The 20,514-nt window shown below is 38.9% G+C and overlaps 1 non-coding gene across 1 annotated transcript; it reads right to left on the bottom strand.

Annotated features, from left to right (window-relative positions):
• Window positions 1–4,168: 4,168 nt before the first annotated feature.
• On the bottom strand, window positions 4,169–4,274 carry LOC145641296 (small nucleolar RNA R71). Its single transcript, XR_014115343.1, has one exon. It is a non-coding gene; the product is annotated as a small nucleolar RNA R71 (small nucleolar RNA).
• Window positions 4,275–20,514: the final 16,240 nt, after the last annotated feature.

The raw sequence follows: 20,514 nt of genomic DNA, 5'->3' as shown, positions 1-20,514 counted from the left end.
CCCGTATTAATATATGACCCAGTATGCTTAGGGCACCAATCCAAGATCAAAGATTTAACAAAATAAACAATAACGACTTGATTGGAGTAAACAAGGATAGCAGGATCAAGAGTATCAATCAAGAGGATACTTGCCAAAGATACACCTATAGAACAGGGAACAAAATAAATCAAGAGGATCTTCTACATTTCGAATATATTCTAAACATCTATGTAAACCCTAGGAATCCCTAGGTATAAATAAGAAGAATTAGGCATTATAACACTCATGTACTCTCACACATAATTCAATATAAGCAATTTTCTCTACTTTGGTCTACGGAATTGCATCCCTATTGAAGAAAGAGGATTGTCCTTACTCAGTATTGTATCTCTAAACTTATCTTTTTGATCTTATTGAATACTTAAATTATTGTTTACTTATTGATTATTTATTGCTTTATTATATATCGTTCTTATTTAATTTATATATTATTGGTGGAATGATTGTTATTACCCCTCAAAACCTAGCTAATTCTAAGATGTCCTTGCTGAGATTTGCCTAAACAGTTTGCCTAAGAGAAAAAAAGTATTTACATAGTGTTGGGGTGAGAAGATTAAAACATGCTTCATCAAACACATAAATTTTGTATTGGTCACTAATTATTCAAGAATTAAATTGGTATGTTTGGTTGATTGAATAATTATTGTTGATTAATTTATTATGTTTTGAGAGTCATCTCCAAGTCCTTTAACATGTAAATAATGTAAAGTGAAAGAGATTACGCACCAAAAATCTTGGAACGTATTTACCTTGAGTATGAACAATGGGGGGAGTTATGGGGTTTTATATTTTACCATAACTTCTAATGGAGTACAAGACGCTGTACATTCATTTTTATTTATTATTATGCGCAGGAATTCCACAAACTTTGAGTGGTTTTGTTGCTAGCACGGTTAGCTCCCGTGTCAGTTTTCCTAAATTTATTTGGAGGAGGTATAGTTAGAAACTCGTTCGATACGTAATCAATGCTAAATGAATTATTTAGTGTCTAGTTAAAGTGTCTTGTTGATATTTGTGTGTGCTTGTAAACAGGTGCATTGAGGTAAGTGTGTGTTGATAGGTGAAAGCATATTGGTGTGTTTAATTATGTTTATGTACTCAGCTTTGCTAATTGTGTGTGTTTGTGTGTTTTCCATGTCTTTATCTTGGCCCTATGATGACCCATTTTTAATGGAGAGTAGTGGGGACAAGTAGAGATAAACTTTTCAGGTATTGAAGCATATTCATGACGGGGCATGAGTGAATAGTGAATCATGCTAGTTTCCATTAGTTTACGATGTGTTTTATGCTTTATTTATTTATGATATATTCTATGTGGACTAACGCAAAGGTTTAGTTTTGGAACAGTTTTGAATAAGGGCCTTTAAATGTTCCAAGTTGTAGTTTGATTTTATTTGACTTTTTTTGGTTCGGTTTTAAACTTTACTTTCGTTGGGTGGACTTTTGAGTTGACTTGTTTAAACGGTTTTTAATTTTATGTTTTCCGCTGTGTATCTTTGATAGTTGCCTTAGTCGTTTTCACGTTGGCGGTAATGTCTTAGATATTCCTAAATCGTATTTTAAAGAGTAAAGTGGGTATTTAAAGGAAAGGAATTTCTAGGGTGTTACATTAGACATATCCTCAAACGAGTCAAAATACTTATGGATAGAAGAATCACAATCATGCACAAGAGACTCGTCAAGATGGGATGGAGGGTTGGGGTTTTTGAAATCAACACTCTCTTCACTCTCAACTCCTTCACCATACTCAAATTCTCACCAATATGGGATCCTCACACTCTCTTGGTTGCTCAAAATCATCATCATCATCCTTAAAACACACATTAGATTTAGAATTTTCACAAACAAGCATCAAAGATGACAATTGGCTTTGTAGCTCTCCACCTCTCCTTCTTTCCTCCTCAAAAGGCTCCTCACTCTTTTTCACTGATGAGCGTCATTTATGGCGCACAATAGAGTAGTTTTCGATTCTTTTTCTATATTTCTCGTTTTATTTTCTTATAATCTTTCTAGTTTTCTCTTATTTTTCGTCTTTATAGCTCATTATTGTTTTCTGTTCACCTTTATGAGTTTTTCATGGTTTTTGTTCTTAATTAGCTATTTTAGTATAAATTCTAATCTTTTAGCTTTCTCTGTTACTTTTTCTTGATTTCTTGCAAGTGAAGTTTAAAATCTTGTTTGTCGCTCTCTTACGGATGTTTTCTTATTGATTTTAGGTCCGGAGTGCGCAAATTTTGAAGATTTATAAGCAGCCCTCCTCGGGGGGCATCACCTCGAGAGCACCAACGATGAGGATGCACGAGAGCGCAAGGATTAATGAGCGAGCAAGGGAAGCCAATCCACGAGCACCACAGCAGGGGTGCGCGTGCGCAGGCCCCTCTGTGCGTGCGCGTAGACCCTGTTGTGCGTGCGCACAGTGGGCTGGTGCGTGCACACGGGGGTGTTCCACCTCCCTTCGCTCGATTTATTATAAATAGACTTGATTTTTCATTTTTAGGGGTGGACGATTTTATATGAACTTGAGACTTATTTCCTGAATTAGAAGAGAGAGAAAGTATAAAAGAGAAAATTGAGATTACTTGTTTGGTACTTCAATTTTATCTTTGATTTCTACTTTGAGCTTTAATTTCATCTTTAATCAATGGAAGTTTGTGAGATTTATTTCCTTTTAATTTACTTTTGTTTATTATTTCTTTTAATTCTTGAATGTTTGATTTGATTTTTGATCTTTGATTGAGAATTTGTTAAATGTTTGATTTTCTCTTTGATTGAGCTTGAAATGATGATGTTTGTGATTCAATTTTCTTTGTTTTTGAATTCGACCATTGTTAGTGAGTAGATTAGTAGCTAAGGAGAAGGGGAAGCATGCTTGATTGATGATTATTGCTAGTTGATGATTCTTGGTTGATTGAATTGTTGCAATTAAATTAGTTGACAAAGTTGTGCATGTGATTAATTAGACTAGGAGAGATCAACCTATAAGATTAATCTATATTGCATAACAAATTTCAATGACATGAACCCTTGATTTGAGAATTTCTTTAATTGATTGAATTTGATTGTGATTTTCCTTGTTAGCCATTCTTATTGAACCCTAGCTTGGCTTATAGAAAATAGCTTTTGGATTCTATTAGTTGCAACTATTGTTTATCCTTTGCAATGTTTGAATCAATTGAGTCATCCATCAATTAGCATAATCATTGAGCTTGCATGTGGAACCTATATCCCTAGTGTTTAGCTTATTGAATTTGTTTAGTCTTTTGATACCTTAGTTACAATCCAATTCTTCTTACAATTTTCGAAGTAGCTTGACCTAGGCTATAGCTTTCTCCTATTCATTCCTTTGGGTTCGACCCTTGACTTACCTTATACTCTTATTAGATTGGTTAAGTGATTATAAATTTGTTTGGCTGTAGGGGAGATTAGAAAATGACCTACATTTTCCCTACGTCAAAATGGCGCCGTTGCCGAGGAATGATATTGGTGCTTTGTTATAGTTGTTGAGTCTACTTCATATTAATTGGAAAATATTAGTTAAAAGATTTTTTTCTCTTTGGCTACATTTGTAGCCGTGCTACTAATTGTTTGTTTTGAGATTGTATGCATAGAGCATGTGGTCGTTCAGTAGTTCCACTTGATCCGGAGATTGAGAGGACAATTGCTAGGATAAGAGTTGCTAGACAATCTTTGAGTTCTAGCCCTTCAATTGAAGAAGAACCATAATAAGAAGAACAAGCATGGATGGGAGAAAATTCAAGAGTGGCATTGATGGAATTGAGGATTCCGGGTACATATAGGTTTGAAAATGGGATTGCTCCACCTATAACACCGGCAAATGACTTTGAAATAAGACCGACAATGATCACTTTGATAGAGAGGCGACAATTTAGTGGGGCCAAGCATGAAAGCTCACTAAATCATCTCAAAGAGTTCGAAAAGTATTGCAACACTATCAAAGTAAATGGAATTTCCCAAGAGTTTATCCGCCTCAAGCTTTTTCCCTTTTCTCTCATTGGGCGTACCTTGGAATGGCTAGCCAAAGAGGTCAAACCCAATTCTCTAAGGAAATGGGACGAAGTGACCAAGGAATTTCTATTTCGTTTCTATCCACAAAAGAAAATGGCAGAGGCTAGAGCTTTGATTCAAGTTTTCAAGCAAAGGCCTAGTGAAAGCCTCTATGAAGAATAAGAGAGATATAAAGAAAATCAAAGAGAATGTCCTCAACACGGAATTCCTACTTAGTGAATTATTCAAATCTTCTTGGTGGCCTAAGTCCTCAAGGAAAGTCATGTCTTGATGGAGGAGCCGAAGGTCTCATTATGAATAAAACGGAGGAGGAAGTGGTAGACATAATTTAAGACGTAGTGACGTACTATAGAGATTGACAAGATACGGAAGGGAGTCAACTAGCAAGAGTAGCTCTTCGGTGTACTCGGTTGATCATCTAAATGCAATCAACAATCGTTCCTCACAAATGACAAACTTGGGGAAGCAAATGTCCGCTATCAAGGAAAAGTTGGAAAGTGCTACCTCCCAAGTTTTGAGTCTTCCTTCCCAATCTAAGGGGAGAGGTATGTCTTCTAATTCTCAACCCTTTTCCTCTTCTAGTAACATGCCTAGTGGTTGCTTGTTTTGTGGTGTTTGTGGATTGTATGATCATGATGCATCTAAATACCCCTATGCATGTATGGATATTTTTGATGATCAAGATAAAAATGTGAATGATCATGTCAATTATGTTTCAAACAATAATGATTCTAGGTTTGAGAATAAAAGAGGTTAATGGAATAGGAATTACCACAATCATGGGAATATTGACAACTATAACCAAGGTGGTGGTAATAGGAACCAAGGGATCCAAAATTCCCAAGGTAACTATAACAACCAAGGTTATAATAGCCAAAATTAAAACAAAAATTACGGTAATTATAACAAAGGTTATGGTAACCACAATCAAGGTTATGGTCAAAATCAAGGAAGAGGTAATTAGAACAATCAAAATAGGGGAAATTTTCAAAACAATGCTCAAAGGGGTCCCCTACCCAAATTTTCTCCAAAGACCCAAAATGATAATTCCTATGTTCAATCCTCTTCTTCTTCTTCTTCTTCTTCTTCTTCTTCTTCTTCTTCTTCTTCTTCTTCTAGGACTAACTTGGCAGAAATCATTGAAAACCAAACCAAGTTGTTTAACACTTATATGGCGGTGAGTGACAAGAACTTTAATGAAATGATGACCCACAATAAGATGCTTGAAAACCAAATCTCTCAACTTGCGAATGCTTTGAATGACCATGCAAGTCCTTCTACTTTACCTTCTCAAGGCCTCGAGCCTAAGATACCCGTTAATGCCATAGTAATAGGGAGTAGTAAGGTACTTGAGGAGAGTTTACCTAGCAAGAGCGAGAGTGAGAAGAGTGCCAATGAGGGAGATGGTGCTTCTTTGAGTAAAGTGATGGTAGAGCAACCCAAGGAGGTGAAAGAAGGGAGAGAAGTTGTGAAACCTAAGCTTCCATATCCACAAAGATTCATGAGACATAAGTTTGATGAACAATTTGGAACATTTATTGACATGCTCAAGCAACTTTACCTTTCTCTACCATTTACCGATGTTGTCACCTAAATGCCTAACTATGAAAAAATTCCTCAAAGACATTTTGAGCGATAGGAGGACTTGTGATGTTGTGGAGAGGGTGAACTTCACCGAGAATTGTAGTGTAATCATAATGAACAAGATTCCACCTAGGCTAAAAGATCCCGAAAAATTTTTCATCACTTGTGCCATTTTCAAAATGCAAATCGACAATACCTTATGTAACCTAGGAGCTAGTGTTAGCCCTATGCCATATTCGGTGTACCAAAGATTTGAACTAGGGGAACTTTTACCTACTAACATCACTTTGCAATTGGCCGATAGGTCAATCAAGTTTCTTAAGGGTAAGGTGGAGGATGTCCATTTAAGGGATGGAAAATTTGTTTTTCCAGTGGATTTTGTGGTGCTTGAAATGGACGAAGATGCTAGCATTCCTATAATTCTAGGGATACCCTTCCTCGCTACTTCGGGTGCTATGATAGATGTCAAGAGTGCAAAAATTTCACTTAAAGTAAGAGATAAGGTGATAGAATTTTACTTAAATGATAGTATGAAGTATTCATGTTCTTGTTTGGAGAATTGTATGATGATTGACTCTCTTGATCATGTTGTGTCTTCCATGTATAAGCAATTGCTCACCTCAAACGATGCTCTTGAGAATGTTTTGTTTAATAAGGAAAATATAGGTGCTCCTAGCAAGGAGATGACATTATATGCAGATGTGCTCAATGGAAGCCTTTAACATGTTGATGAGTAAATGTGCATGAAAATTACTAGCCAAGAAGCATTGCAAGCGGCTACATCAAAGGAAGGTAAAGGTGTCCCCATGGTTGAGCTCAAACATCTTCAATCACACCTTAGATTTGTATTCTTAGGCCCTAACTCAACTTTTCCCGTGATTGTTAGTTTCTCATTAAGTGAGAGCCAAACCTAAAAGTTATGTGGTGTATTGAGAAAGCACCAAGGTGATTTGGGCAATACCATTGATGACATCAAGGGTATTAGTCGTGCCTTATGCATTCACCACATCATCCTTGAGGATAATGCCCCACCAAACATTGAAATACAACGAAAGCTTCACCCTCAAATTAGGGAGGTGGTCAAGAAGGAAATCACCATGATATTGGATGCGGGAATCATATTCCCCATCTCTAGCTGAAGGTGGGTTTCTTTGGTCCACGTTGTCCTAATGAAAGGAGACATGACTGTTGTAGAGAATGAGAAAGGTATACTCATTCCTACAAGTATGGTCACGAGATGGAGGATGTGTATAGATTATCAACGTCTAAACACATCCACCAAAAAGGATCATTTCCCCCTTTCCTATATTGATCAAATGCTTGAAAGACTAACAAGGCACAAGTATTATTGTTTTTTTATGGCTACTCCGGTTTCTTTCAAATTCCTATTCATCTGGATGAGCAAGAGAAAACAACTTTTACTTGCCCATATGGAACTTTTTCCTATAGGAGAATACCATTTAAGCTTTGCAACGCCCCCGCCACCTTTCAACGGCGCTATGATGAGCATTTTTGGAGATATGTTTGAAGAAGAAATGAAGTATTATGGATGATTTTTCGGTGGGAGATGTTTCATTTAAGGCTTGTCTTGAGAATCTTGAAAACTGTTTGGCTCGATGTGAGATAGTGAATCTAGTCTTGAATTGGGAGAAATGTAACTTTATGGTTGAGGAAGGAATTGTCCTTGGTCATAAGAGCTCTCACAAGGGAATTGATGTGGACCGAGCAAAGTGTTGTGTCATTGAAAAGCTTCCACTTCTGGTCAATGTGAAAGGTGTGAGATCTTTCTTGGGGCATGCCTTGTTCCATAAGAGATTCATCAAGGATTTCTCTCTAATTTATAAGACCCTCAATGATCTTCTTCATAACGATGTTGAGTTCTTGTTTGATGATAGATGCTTGGAAGCATTCAACAAATTGATGAAAGCTTTGACTTCCACCCCCATAGTCTAAGCCCCGAGATGGGATTTACCTTTTGAATTAATGTGTGATGCTAGTGATACGGCTATTGGAGGTTTTTTGGGTCAAAGAGTTGATAAGAAGCTACATGTAATCTATTATGTGTCAAAAACTCTCAATGGAGCTCAACGAAACTACATAACAACGAAAAAGGAGTTTTTGGCAATTGTGCATCCTTTTGAGAAATTCCGTTGTTATTTGTTGGGTTCCAAGAATATTATTTTGACGGATCATGCGGCTCTCAAGTATCTCTTTGCTAAGAAAGAATCAAAGCCTAGATTTCTTCGATCAGTGCTTGAATTTTAAACCTTTGATATTGAGGTTAGAGACAAGAAAGGGGCGAAGAATGTTGTGGTGGATAACCTTTCTTGCCTTGAGGACTCTCAAGTCCAAGATGATGGTTCTCCTATTGAAGATAGGATGCTTGATGATTTTATATATGCCATTCATGTGAAGGAACTCCCTTGGTTTGCCGATTTGATTAATTTTTTAGCATGTGCGGAGTTTCCACCTTATTTTTTGAAGAATTAGTGGAAGAAACTCAAGAGAGAAGCCCGACACTATTTGTGGGATGATCCAATTTTTTATAAAAGGAAATGCAATGACAATAAATAAAATCATCTTTTTGTTGGATCAAAGTGAAGAATGCTTATGGATAACTGGTTAAAACCACAAAACACAAAAAACTGGCCCAAACCAAGAAACAAAGTCCATTTAACTAAATTCGATCATAATTAGGCTTAAGCCCGTGCTTAAAACCCAATAATGACGGATTTAGGAGCATCTAGGTTAAAATAAATGTTGCCGCAGAAAATAACACGCGCATCTCAAGGAGTTGTGCTGGGCCGGTGCGCGCATCTAATTCAGTTGCACGTAACACTCGTGAAAGATTTAGAATTTCAAAAAATTGGAAAATCGAATCTTGTCATAAAGCCGCGCGCAAGACAATTAGTTGTGCTGTCTATAGCAGCGCAGCTCAATCACATGCGATGGGTTGCCGCGCGCAACTTATCCAGTTGCGTGCGACACCTTCTGCGAAAGAATGTTCAAAACCCTAAAACTTACCAATTCCCTATAAATAGAGGCTTAATCCAAGGCTTAAACACACATAAATTAACCCTAAACTCCGGCAGAAAAACTTGTGAACTTGTGCTACCTAACCCCTCTTGTCCTAAACACTCACCCCTTTGACATTTTATTACTACAGTGGAGGTTCCCGAACAAGAACGAGTTCATAAGTGTTCTAAACGAAGATTTAGCAAAGAAAAGTGGTAAAATCCCGAGCACTAAGATAAATCACTTTTATTATTTTGTTAAAAAGAACTTTAATTAATTAATTAGTGTTTGTTGATTGCTTTAAAAGTTTTAATTAATCAATTCCACATAGTATATTGCATTAAATAAGATTAGAATTGAATAATTAATTGTTGGTTAATCACTTAAGCCAAGGCGAATATTGTTTATTTCTTGTCCTATTCACGAATTTGATTAAATAAAGAATAACGACGTCGTAATGTAATTCCTACTTGAATTGATGTGTGTAAATAAAATAAACTTACTTAGTTTTTGGTATTGCATTGCGTATATTGTTTGGTGATGAAATTGTAAAAAAGGAAGATCTTGTAGTGAAAGGAATGGTGTCCTTCGAGCAAGTGTACTATTCCGTTCGTGGGTTCAGAATTATTAGAAAGCTAACATATTCAATGAGGTCAAGTGATCGGAATGCCTTGGTGGAGGCCGCTTCCGATCAGTAATATTAATGAATAATTAATATTACAGCTTAATCTTGATTGACCCTTCGGGTCACACCCAATCATTCAACAAACCGAACCGACGAATTAATTCGGAAGGAATTAATGAGTCGACCGAGTAATATTTATTTAGACATCAGAAATTCGAGCTTAGAGCGTCGAAAGTCGAGACGAAAAATAGTGAAAGACGAGACGAGAAATAGTAATAAATCAACAAAAGACCAAAATACCCCTAGCATCGAAATGCCAAAGCAAACCGAGTGCTAAGGGCGAATGGCCTAGCATAGTGGCTAGCATGCGCACCAAGCCGAGACTAGGCTGGCTGGTGCGTGCTAGCGCACCCATGCTAGCATCGTAAGGCTAGGCGCTGCCTAGTGCGTGCTAGCATGCTAGGCGCAGCCTTGTGCGCGCAATGGCTAGCAAGCCATGCCGCAACAAGCTGCAGCAGCTAGCACGCTAGGCGCGCCAGCTCGCCACATCTAGCAGCAGCATGGCTAGGCTATTGCTTGCTGCCTAGCAGCGCTGGCGAAGGCCAGCAGCAGTCCGCACAAGCATGCTGGGCTTGCTGGCCAGCAGCGCCCGGCAGCCAGCATGCGAGTGCTGGGCCTGCTGAGCTTGCTGGGCGTGGCTGCCACAGACAACACCACATGGCAGCCCACCTTGGCTGCCTTGGTGCCCAAGGGTGGGTGCCATGTGGCTTGTGGTCCTTGAGTGTGTGTGGAGTGAGGCGGCCGGTTATGGGAGAGGGAGTGGGGAGCAAGTTTGGTCCCCCCCTTCTCCAAGTGGTCCTCACCTAACCACTCACATGAGCTTGCCACTTGTTGATTTATTACTAGCTTGATTATTAATTTTATTTTAGCTTTAAAATAAAATGGAAAAATCATACTATCCTACATTAATTGGAGAGTTAATGATACTCCCATTATTTCCTATAAATACCAAAGTATGGGCATTGGGAATGATGCTTGAGTAAGAGTTGAAAAAGGCATCACAATTAGTGAAAACCTTTGAACTCAATATAATTACTCGGGTTTTATTGGTCGGGTCTTGCTAACCCCAAGACATTGGACCTAGTCGGTTTTGTTGGTGCAGGTGGACTTCGTTGGAGGTCTCCGTGTGAGCGGGACATGAAGCTTTCAAGTAAGAGCTCATTTTGGAGTGAAGCACGCGTCAAAGGTAATTAGCTTATCTTAATCTTGTGATTAATTTAATTATGTTTATGGTTTTATTTATTGGGAGTGCGGTCTTTATTTTGGGTTTGTTTCCGCGGTGAGTCGGACTCACCAAACCCCAACAGCGGTATCAGAGCCTCGCTCGTTTATTTTTAAAATCATAATATTTTCAAGTTGTTTTTATGGCTTAATTTTTCTGGTTTTAAGTTGCTAATTAGATTAGTAACTCGTTTTTCCAATTTTTACCTCGTATTAGAGCTGTCTTCAGCTCCCGAACCCAGATTTTGACCCAAAAATAGTGAATTTTGGGTGGAAAAGGCGTTTTGGAATTGGTTTTACCCTTTACGACTCGGTTTTTAGCCAAAAAACGACCAGAAATGCATTTTTCGAGGGATTTTTCGTTTTAGCGAAAAATTTTAAGTCTTTCTAACCTTGAAAATTGATTGCATATTTATGGTGGTTATGTATTTGGTTCTTTCCTTAATTTATATGCAATTTTAGACCACTTTAAGCATGATTACTTGGTAATAATTGGTGCTTGAAAGTTTGGTTTTATTTTTCACATAATTGCAAATTGATTGCATTAAGTGTGAAATTGTTATTATTTGTAGCTTCCAAGTACTAAAGATTCAATCTTTATTTATGATAAGTGATTGAAATTTTGAGTTACTAAATTCCATGAATTTTGGTTAAACTTTGTTGATTTAATCAGTTTTTAGTTGATTGGAATCATAAAGTTTAAAACTTGTGATTGAAATTGGTTTATCTTCATATTGGAAGATATAATTTTCATGGAGTCACAAGTATTAAAGTTGGAGTCTTTATTGAACTTATGTTCATTTTTCCAACTCCCTTTTACTTTGTCAAAATCTCAAGATTAATTTAAAATGATTAAATAAATAGTGAGAATTGCCCTAATTTATTTTATTACACCAAGTTAAACCAATTTTATTAAAGAATGGTTCTTGGAAATAAATTTGGTTAATTGCTTTTGGATGAATTATTTAAATTGCACTTGTTATTTTTCATTTTTCCTAAAAATTGATTCTAAAATTAATTTAGAATTGATTTATAATGTCACACACAAAATCGATAATTTTCGAAACATTAGCACGCAACACGAGGCCTAAGAGCCCCGAGCTAGCTCTCGGCCAGCTGGGCTGCTCACGCAACCCATATGTGGCTGTCGAGGCTGCTGGGCACTTCGTTCTTAGGTACTTGGTGTTGTGCGTGTGTGTGTGTGCGAGGAAGGGCGTGGGCTGCTGCTCGCTGCCAGCAGCATAGCGCGCTAGCCAGCAGCAAGCAGCAGCATGGCGCAACAGCAGCATAAGGCTGTGCGCGCTGTGCGTGCTGCTACGCTTGGTTGGGCTGGGCGTAGCGCATGCGAGCACAAGCAGCCCACATGCATGCTTGGTGTTGCGGGGGTGCGCATGGGCATACTACGTGTTTGTTGTACGGTACGTACAATCCCATAATTGGCACAATAACCTCGGGTTATTAATGCGATGCTATTTTAAAGTTAATTTTAGCGTTGCTTAATATGTAAATAAGGGTATTTTTTGGACTCCAAGTCTTAGTGCTAGGCAGTTAGACATTGTGGAATACGTAATTTTGCTTAAAATTGTCGTTTTAATTATATTTAATTATTTTGTTTATTTAATTAAAATTTTTGGAGGCTAGGCCTCGAGTTTTGAGCGACATTTGCAAAATTAATTTTGGCAAATATTTGGGTTCACTGACTTAATTAATTGGATTAGTTAAGTTGGATGCGGAATTTAGTGGGAGCGTCTCTAAGTTATTACCATAACCGGTTAAAACAACTTTGACTAGTTTAATTAGGCGTCTTAATTGGATTAACCACCTAGATTAGTTACTAGTTTTCGCGCGTTTTATGCATTGTTACTTGTTTATCGTTGTAAAATGCATGTGCCATTCACAGATAGTGAATGGATGAATGGAATGTAAATTCTCTCACAGGTTTTATGAAATGGCAACTAGTGGGGCCCGATGAGGATAGAAAATACGGACTGTGATCCGTGATGTATTTTTGTAAATCTAAATACGGTCTGCGAACCGTTGAGTATTGTTGTACCTTAATATTTAGATTAGTCCTAATCGTAGTTACTAGCAATTGTAATATTTAGGTCAAGTCTTGAAGACGGGGTTCTTAGAAGGCAAAGCCATGAAGTTGCAAATGAACACCTTTTGAAGACTTGAAGATCTCAAGGGGTCATGCTAGTTTAGGATTTTGAATGTTGAGATGATAAATATATATATGAATTATATGTTAGATGCATGTTTAGGATTTTGAATGTTGAGATGATAAATTAAGTTCACTTAAATCAACCAACATAGAAACCCTAGGTTCCTAAAATATTGAGTAAAACTTGCCATTCCAAAACACACTTACCAACCGAACGAGGGTAGTGGTGGGCTACGCCAAAGCGAGGCATCACTACTTCTCCAAGGAATGTAAGGCATACCGGGTATGCAAGGTGGTTTTGGTTATACTCAACGATATGAGTGATGGAGTCCTAAGATGTCGTGGCAAAGTGAATAAATTGTTTAGAGAGCATTGGATGCGACGATTCATTCAACCAAGAGTGGCTTGGAGCCATTAGCAAAGCGTTGCTTACCTTAGGATATTGAGTGTTAAGACAAGCCAAAGCATGCTTAACCACTCTTTGTTTCTTTGGATCTTGGAATCAACTTATTCTCACCTAAAATGGGGACAATCTTTAATGTGTGAATAAGACGTTTTAAATATGTTTGATTAAAATGCATGAATTCAATCTTACTTAAGTATAATGAATGGTTTTTTATTTCAAATTCTTTCATTTGTAGAATAATGTCTTCAAAAAACTCAAACAACCAATTCTCGTTACGCTCAATTCTCGACAAGGAGAAGCTGAGTGGGCCAAATTTTCTTGATTGGCAAAGGAACTTGCGAATTGTTCTCATGCAAGAGCAAAAGGAATATGTCCTTGATGAGGAAATGCCCGAGGCTCCCAATGAGGAGGTGACTCAAGCTGCCCTAAATCGATGGCAAAGTGCCAATCGAGATGTCAAATGCATCATGTTGGCCACAATGTCTCCTGAGCTTCAAAAGACTTTCTTTGAAAAAGAGACGGCTTTTGAGATCATTTCTGAATTGCAGAATATGTTCCAAGAGCAGGCCCGAACTGAAAGGTTTGAAACCCACAGGTAGATCCTTGAGAGCAAGCTCAAGAAAGGAGAGCCAGTCAACCCACATGTACTCAAAATGATTGGATTGTTTGAAAACATGGGAAGGCTTGATGCGGAGTATTCAACCGAGATGGCAAGTGACATCATTCTCCACTCGCTGCACAAAGGCTATGATCAGTTCAAGATGAACTATAATATGCACAGCATGGAGAAAACCCTCACCGAGCTTCATGGCATGTTGAAGCAAGCTAAGCAAACGCTCAAGGATGAGGGAAAGCATGATATGCTCATGATTAAAAAGAGCAAGCCGTTCAAATTTTCGGGTAAGAAGAAGAAAGGCTTTAAGGGGAAAGGTAAGAAGAAAACTTTTCCGCCTAAGTCTAAAGCTACCAAGGATAAGAAGGTAGCATCTTCTAAATCTGATTCTGAATGTTTCTACTGTAAGAAGAAGGGACATTGGAAGAGAGATTGCCTCAAGTTCAAGGAAGATAAGAAGAACGAAACCGTTGCTTCTGAATCAGGTATATTCGTTATAGACTTTAACTTCACTAGCTTAACATCATGGGTATTAGATACCGGATGTGGCTCACACCTTTGTTCCAATTCTCAGGGACTAAGGAACGTTAGAAGGCTAGAGAAGGGAGAGATTGAACTCCAGGTCGGCAATGGAGCCAGAATTGGTGCCGTATCCGTAGGAACTCTCAGTTTGTCTTTGCCCACCGGGCTAGTTTTGGAACTCGATAATGTTTATTATGTTCCTAACATTACCAAAAACATTATTTCAATTTCGGCGTTGGACGCCAAAGGTTTTGAATTTCGAGTAAAGGATAAAGAATGTTCGTTTTATCTCGATAATGTTTTATATGGTATTGCACATTCTGAAAATGGCCTTTATGTGCTTGCTTTAGACAAACAAGTTTATAATGTGAATAATGATACCAAAAGAGCTAAGACCATAGAGTCAAATCAGACTTACTTGCGGCATTGTCGTCTTGGCCACATCAACATCAAACGCATCAAGAAACTTCTATAAGAAGGTGTTCTTGACTCTTTCAATTTAGAATCGTTTGATAATTGCGAGGGATTTCTATTAGGCAAGATAATTAAACAGCCACTCTCCAAGTTGGGAGAAAGGGCAAGTGACTTATTGGGTCTTATACATACCGATGTATGTGGACCAATGAGCTCAACCACAAGAAATTGACATCGATATTTCATCACTTTCATAGACGACTATAGTAGATATGGCTATGTCTACCTCATGTCGCATAAATCTGAATCATTTGAAAAGTTCAAAGAATTTCAGAGTGAAGTTGAAAATCAGCTTGGCAAGAAAATCAAAGCCCTTTGATCGGATCGAGGTGGTGAATACTTGAGCCAAGAATTCGATGACCATCTGAAAGAAAAGGGTATACTTTCAGAATTGACACCTCCAGGAACTCCACAATGGAACGGAGTATCCGAAAGGAGAAATCGAACCTTGTTAGACATGGTACAATCAACAATGGGTCTTAGTGATCTTCCTATCTCTTTCTGGGGACACGCACTTCTAACTGCGGCACTAACACTGAACCGTGCTCCATCAAAAGCTGTAGAAAAGACTCCATATGAATTATGGACGAAGAAACCTCCTAGGTTATCTTTTCTAAAGATATGGGGATGCGAAGCATATGTCAAGAAATTGATTTCTGACAAACTTCATCCCAAATCTGACAAGGTTTACTTTGAAGGCTACCCAAAAGAAACCAAAGGGTATTACTTCTACAACAAATCGGAGAACAAAGTGTTTGTTGCTCGCGATGGTGTCTTTTTGGAGAAGGAGCACCTTTCCAAAATGACAAGTGGGAGGAAAATCGAACTCGACGAAGTTCGTGAGGATGAGCAACAAAATCATAATGACAGTCAAAGTGCTCAAACAGCATCTATTGACGCAAGTCAAAATGATCAAAATGTGCAAAGTCGAACCGACAATGCAAATGCTCAATCCATTACCCTACGTAGGTCTCAGAGGCCGAGATCTCAACCTGATAGATATCATGGTTTAGTATAAACCGAGAATCAGGACATCCTGATTATGGATGGAGATGAACCGACAACCTACAAGCAAGCGATGGCAAGCAGCGTCTCTGCTAAATGGCAAGAGGCCATGAGATCTGAAATGGACTCCATGTTTGAAAATCAATTCTGGGACTTGGTTGACTTACCCGAAGGTTATACACCTATCGGATGTAAGTGGATTTTCAAGTTAAAACCGACAAAGATGGAAATGTATTCATTTACAAAGCTAGATTGGTGGCAAACGGTTACAGACAAGTTCATGGTATTGATTACGATGAAACCTTTTCACCAGTCGCAATGCTTAAATTCGTTCGGATCCTCCTAGCGATTGCTACATATTACAATTATGAAATATGGCAGATGGACGTCAAAACCGCCTTCCTTAATGGTTATTTGTAAGAAACTGTGTATATGACACAGCCTGAAGGTTTTGTCCACCAAAACAATGCTAGGAAAGTTTGTAAGCTTAAGAAGTCCATTTATGGATTAAAGCAAGCAAGCAGAAGTTGGAATCTACGATTCGATGAAGCCATCAGTAAGTTTGGTTTTATCAAGAATCCAGATGAATCTTGTGTTTACAAGAAGGTCAGTGGGAGTGACATCGCCTTCCTAGTCTTATATGTCAATGACATATTGCTCATTGGAAACAACATTCCGTTGTTAGAGTTTGTAAAGTCCTGGCTTGGAAAGTGCTTCTCAATGAAAGACTTGGGAGAGGCTCAGTACATACTAGGCTTCAAGATCTGTAGGGATAGATCGAAAAGGATGATTAGATTGAGTCAAAGTACTTATATTGATAAGGTACTTACTCGATTTGGCATGGAGGAGGCCAAGAGAGGTCACCTACCAATGTCACATGGCATAACCCTAAGCAAGAAGCAGTGTCCACATACACCTGATGAGCGGGTAAGAATGAATCAGATTCCATATGCTTCGCTTATTGGATCGATCCTGTATGCCATGATATGTACTAGGCCAGATGTATCGTATGCCTTGAGTGCTACGAGTCGTTACCAATCAGACCCAAGAGAGGCGCATTGGACTGCGGCCAAAAATATCCTAAAGTATCTGAAAAGGAACAAGGATAAATTCCTGGTGTATGGTGGTGCAGAGGATTTAGTTGTGGAATGTTATACTGACGCAAGCTTCCAAACAGACAGAGACGATTTCAAATCGCAATCTGGATATGTGTTCTGTCTAAATGGAGGGGCGTTTAGTTGAAAGAGCGCAAAGCAGAGTACAACTGAAGATTCTACAACTGAAGCCGAATACTTAGCAGCTGCTCAAGCAGCTAAGGAGGCTGTTTGAATTCGTAAGTTCGTTGGTGAACTTGATGTTGTACCCTTTATAAAGGGTCCAATAGCCCTCTATTGTGACATTAATGGAGCTATTGCTCAGGCCAGAGAGCCTAGGGAACATCGGAAGGTCAAACATGTCAAGCGGCGATTTCACATGATTCGAGAATGGAAATTAGAGGGTAAAATCAGAATTTGCAAAGTTGGAACGGATGACAATGTAGCCGATCCACTTAATAAAATTTTTGCCTCAAGTGAAGCACAACAAGCACGTTGAGGCAATGGGAATCAAGCATGTACGAGACATACTGGATCGACCATTTCATGTGCTACAAGGACATGATTGTCATAAATCATTTGCACAGGTATTGGTTTAGAACCATACTGGATCGACCTATGAGAATACTTTAAGAAATTAAAAACTTTGTCATAAGTATACTTCTCATTATGGCTATCGGAACCTATTTCCTCGACCATGAGTATTGTGAGTTCTCTTGTTTGAGTACTAGTTTGCTTTAATGTTGTCAAACGTCTGCCGTAATAGGGGATTATAATGGCAACACTCGGGCAACTAGGTCCTCTTAGTAAGAGGAGCTACATTACAAGACTTGGAATGTCCCCCTTCTAAAATAGGGAAGATGTCTTTGTTGTATACAAGGCCTCTCGTAAAGCGAGACTGTAAAATGCATGGCCGTGCTCGGATGGATTTTAGAAATCATCTATTTATTGACAGTCGGACTCAGAATCGAGAAACACTTCTGGACGTAATAAGGATGACAAAAAAAATCTTACCTTATAGTTCATGAAGAGACATTAAGCGACATAATAAAAAGGATTTACACAAAATGCGCACTTGTCCGGAAGAACAAGTGGGAGATTGAAAGGAATGGTGTCCTTCGAACAAGTGTAGTATTCCGTTAGTGGGTTCAAAATTATTAGAAAGCAAATATATTCAGTGAGATCAAGTGATCGGAATGCCTGGGTGGAGGCCGCTTCCGATCAGTAATATTAATGAATAATTAATATTACAGCTTAATCTTGACTGAACCCTTCGGGTCACACCCAAGCATTCAACAAACCAAACCTACGAATTAATTCGGAAGGAATTAATGAGTCGACCGAGTAATATTTATTTAGACGTCGGAAATTCGAGCTTGGAGCATCGAAACCGAGCGTCGGAAGTCGAGTCAAAAAATAGTGAAAGACGAGACGAGAAATAGTAATAAATCAACAAAAGACCATGATACCCCTAGCATCGGAATGCCCAAGCAAACAGAGTGCTAAGGGCAAATGGCCTAGCATGGTGGCTAGCATGCGCACCAAGCCAAGCCTAGGCTGGCTGGTGCGTGCTAGTGCACCCATGCTAGCATCGCAAGGCTAGGCGCAGCCTAGTGCGTGCTAGCATGCTAGGCGCAGCCTTGTGCGCGCAATGGCTAGCAAGCCATGCCGCAACAAGCTACAGCAGCTAGCACGCTAGGCGCGCCAGCTCGCCACAGCTAGCAGCAGCATGGCTAGGCCATTGCTTGCTGCCTAGCAGCGCTGGCCAAGGCCAGTATCAGCCCGCACAAGCATGCTTGGCTTGCTGGCCAGCAGCGCCTAGCAGCCCGCATGCGAGTGTTGGGCCTGCTGGGCTTGCAAGGCGTGGCTGCCACGGACAGCAGCACGTGGCAGCACACCTTGGCTGCCTTGGTGCCCAAGGGTGGGTGCCATGTGGCTTGTGGTCCTTGAGTGTGTGTGGAATGAGGTGGCCGGTTATGGGAGAGGGAGTGGGGAGCAAGTTTAGTCCCCCCCCCCCTTCTCCAAGTGGTCCTCACCTAACCACTCACATGAGCTTGCCACTTGTTGATTTATTACTAGCTTGATTATTAATTTTATTTTAGCTTTAAAATAAAATGGAAAAATCAAACTATCCCACATTGATGGGAGAGTAAATGATACTCCCATCATTTCCTATAAATATCCAAGTATGGGCATTGGGAATGATGCTTGAGTAAGAGTTGAAAAAGGCATCACAATTAGTGAAAACCTTTGAACTCATTATAATTACTCGGGTTTTATTGGTCTGGTCTTTCTAACCCCAGGACATTGGACCTAGTCGGTTTTGTTGGTGCGGGTGGTTTTCGTTGGAGGTCTCCGTGTGAACGGGACTTGAAGCTTTCAAGTAAGAGCTCATTTTGGAGCGAAGCACGCGTCAAAGGTAATTAGCTTATCTTAATCTTGTGATTAATTTAATTATGTTTATGGTTTTATTTATTACGAGTGTGGTCTTGTTTTTGGGTTTGTTTCCGCGGTGAGTCGGACTCACCAAACCCTAACATGTAGAGGTCGTACTAGGGCTAGGATAGTGATTCCCCCCTAAAGAGAACGTTATTTTAGTACCCTTGCTGCCGAACTCTTTTCTGGTTTATGTAGACCAATTGGGCATGGGTAAACTTACAATTTGTGCTAATTATTCCATGAAATCGACATGGAAGAAAGGCATGAACGAGGTTTATGAGTTTTCATAAAACTCATTGGTGACTCCTACTTGTTTCTTATAAAAAAAGCATAATTATAGAATCATTTCTAATTTAAGGTCCCCCTAATAGTCAGGAATCCTACTACACCTTAACAAGTGTAAAGTCCTAGGCTTTTAAATGGCCATAGACATCTAAGGAAGGACCCCTTATGATGGGATCTCCCTCTTTACAGTGGCGACTCCACTAGGGATTTAGAAGTTACATGATTATTTCTTAGTTATGGTCCAAAGTTTCCAAAACTAGGTTTTCTATGGGTTGTATTGAGAATTAACTTGGATAATCTCTAGTTAGAGAGCGAGATTTGAACGTATAATATCTTCCTTTTGCATAAAATTGAAAACCAAACAAGCAACATTGCATCATGCATAATCATAACACACTTCAACCTTTGGGGATTGGCTCATTGATTAGGGGTCGCCAACACTAGGATTCTATCCCAAAATCAATAACAATCATCCCACCCATATTGTCAAAAAAATGTTGAGAGAGCATTGCCATGAGTAAACACGTTGAGTAATTGATTTGTGCATCGTTTCTTAAGATATGTTACCTTTAGACACCCAAGCCTTTTGACCTTAGAATGGCATTGTGTGAATCTTGGCTTATGACATGCTTTATGTGATTATGTGACTATATGCAACGTGTTAGGATATTTTTTTTTTTTTTAAGTTCGGTCTAGGTTTTTAATAATGAAGCTGTCTCTTTCGTAATTTTTAGTCGTATTTGAAGGGTAACATAAAAAAAATAAAAAACGATGAAAAAACAAAAAAAAGTGCTCTAATTAAAATAAATCTTACGAGAAGGTGGCGTGCGCAACTCAATGAGTTGCGCGACCTCTACCAGTGCAAGTGATTCAGACACGTGCAGCTTAATCACTTGCGCACGCCCACTGTTACGAGTCGATTTGATAAAAAAACAAATT

The sequence above is a fragment of the Chenopodium album genome, chromosome 7, assembly GCF_948465745.1.
Source record: "Chenopodium album chromosome 7, dcCheAlbu1.1, whole genome shotgun sequence".
Taxonomy (NCBI): Eukaryota; Viridiplantae; Streptophyta; class Magnoliopsida; order Caryophyllales; family Amaranthaceae; genus Chenopodium; species Chenopodium album.
This window is presented reverse-complemented; position numbering and strand designations above follow the sequence as displayed.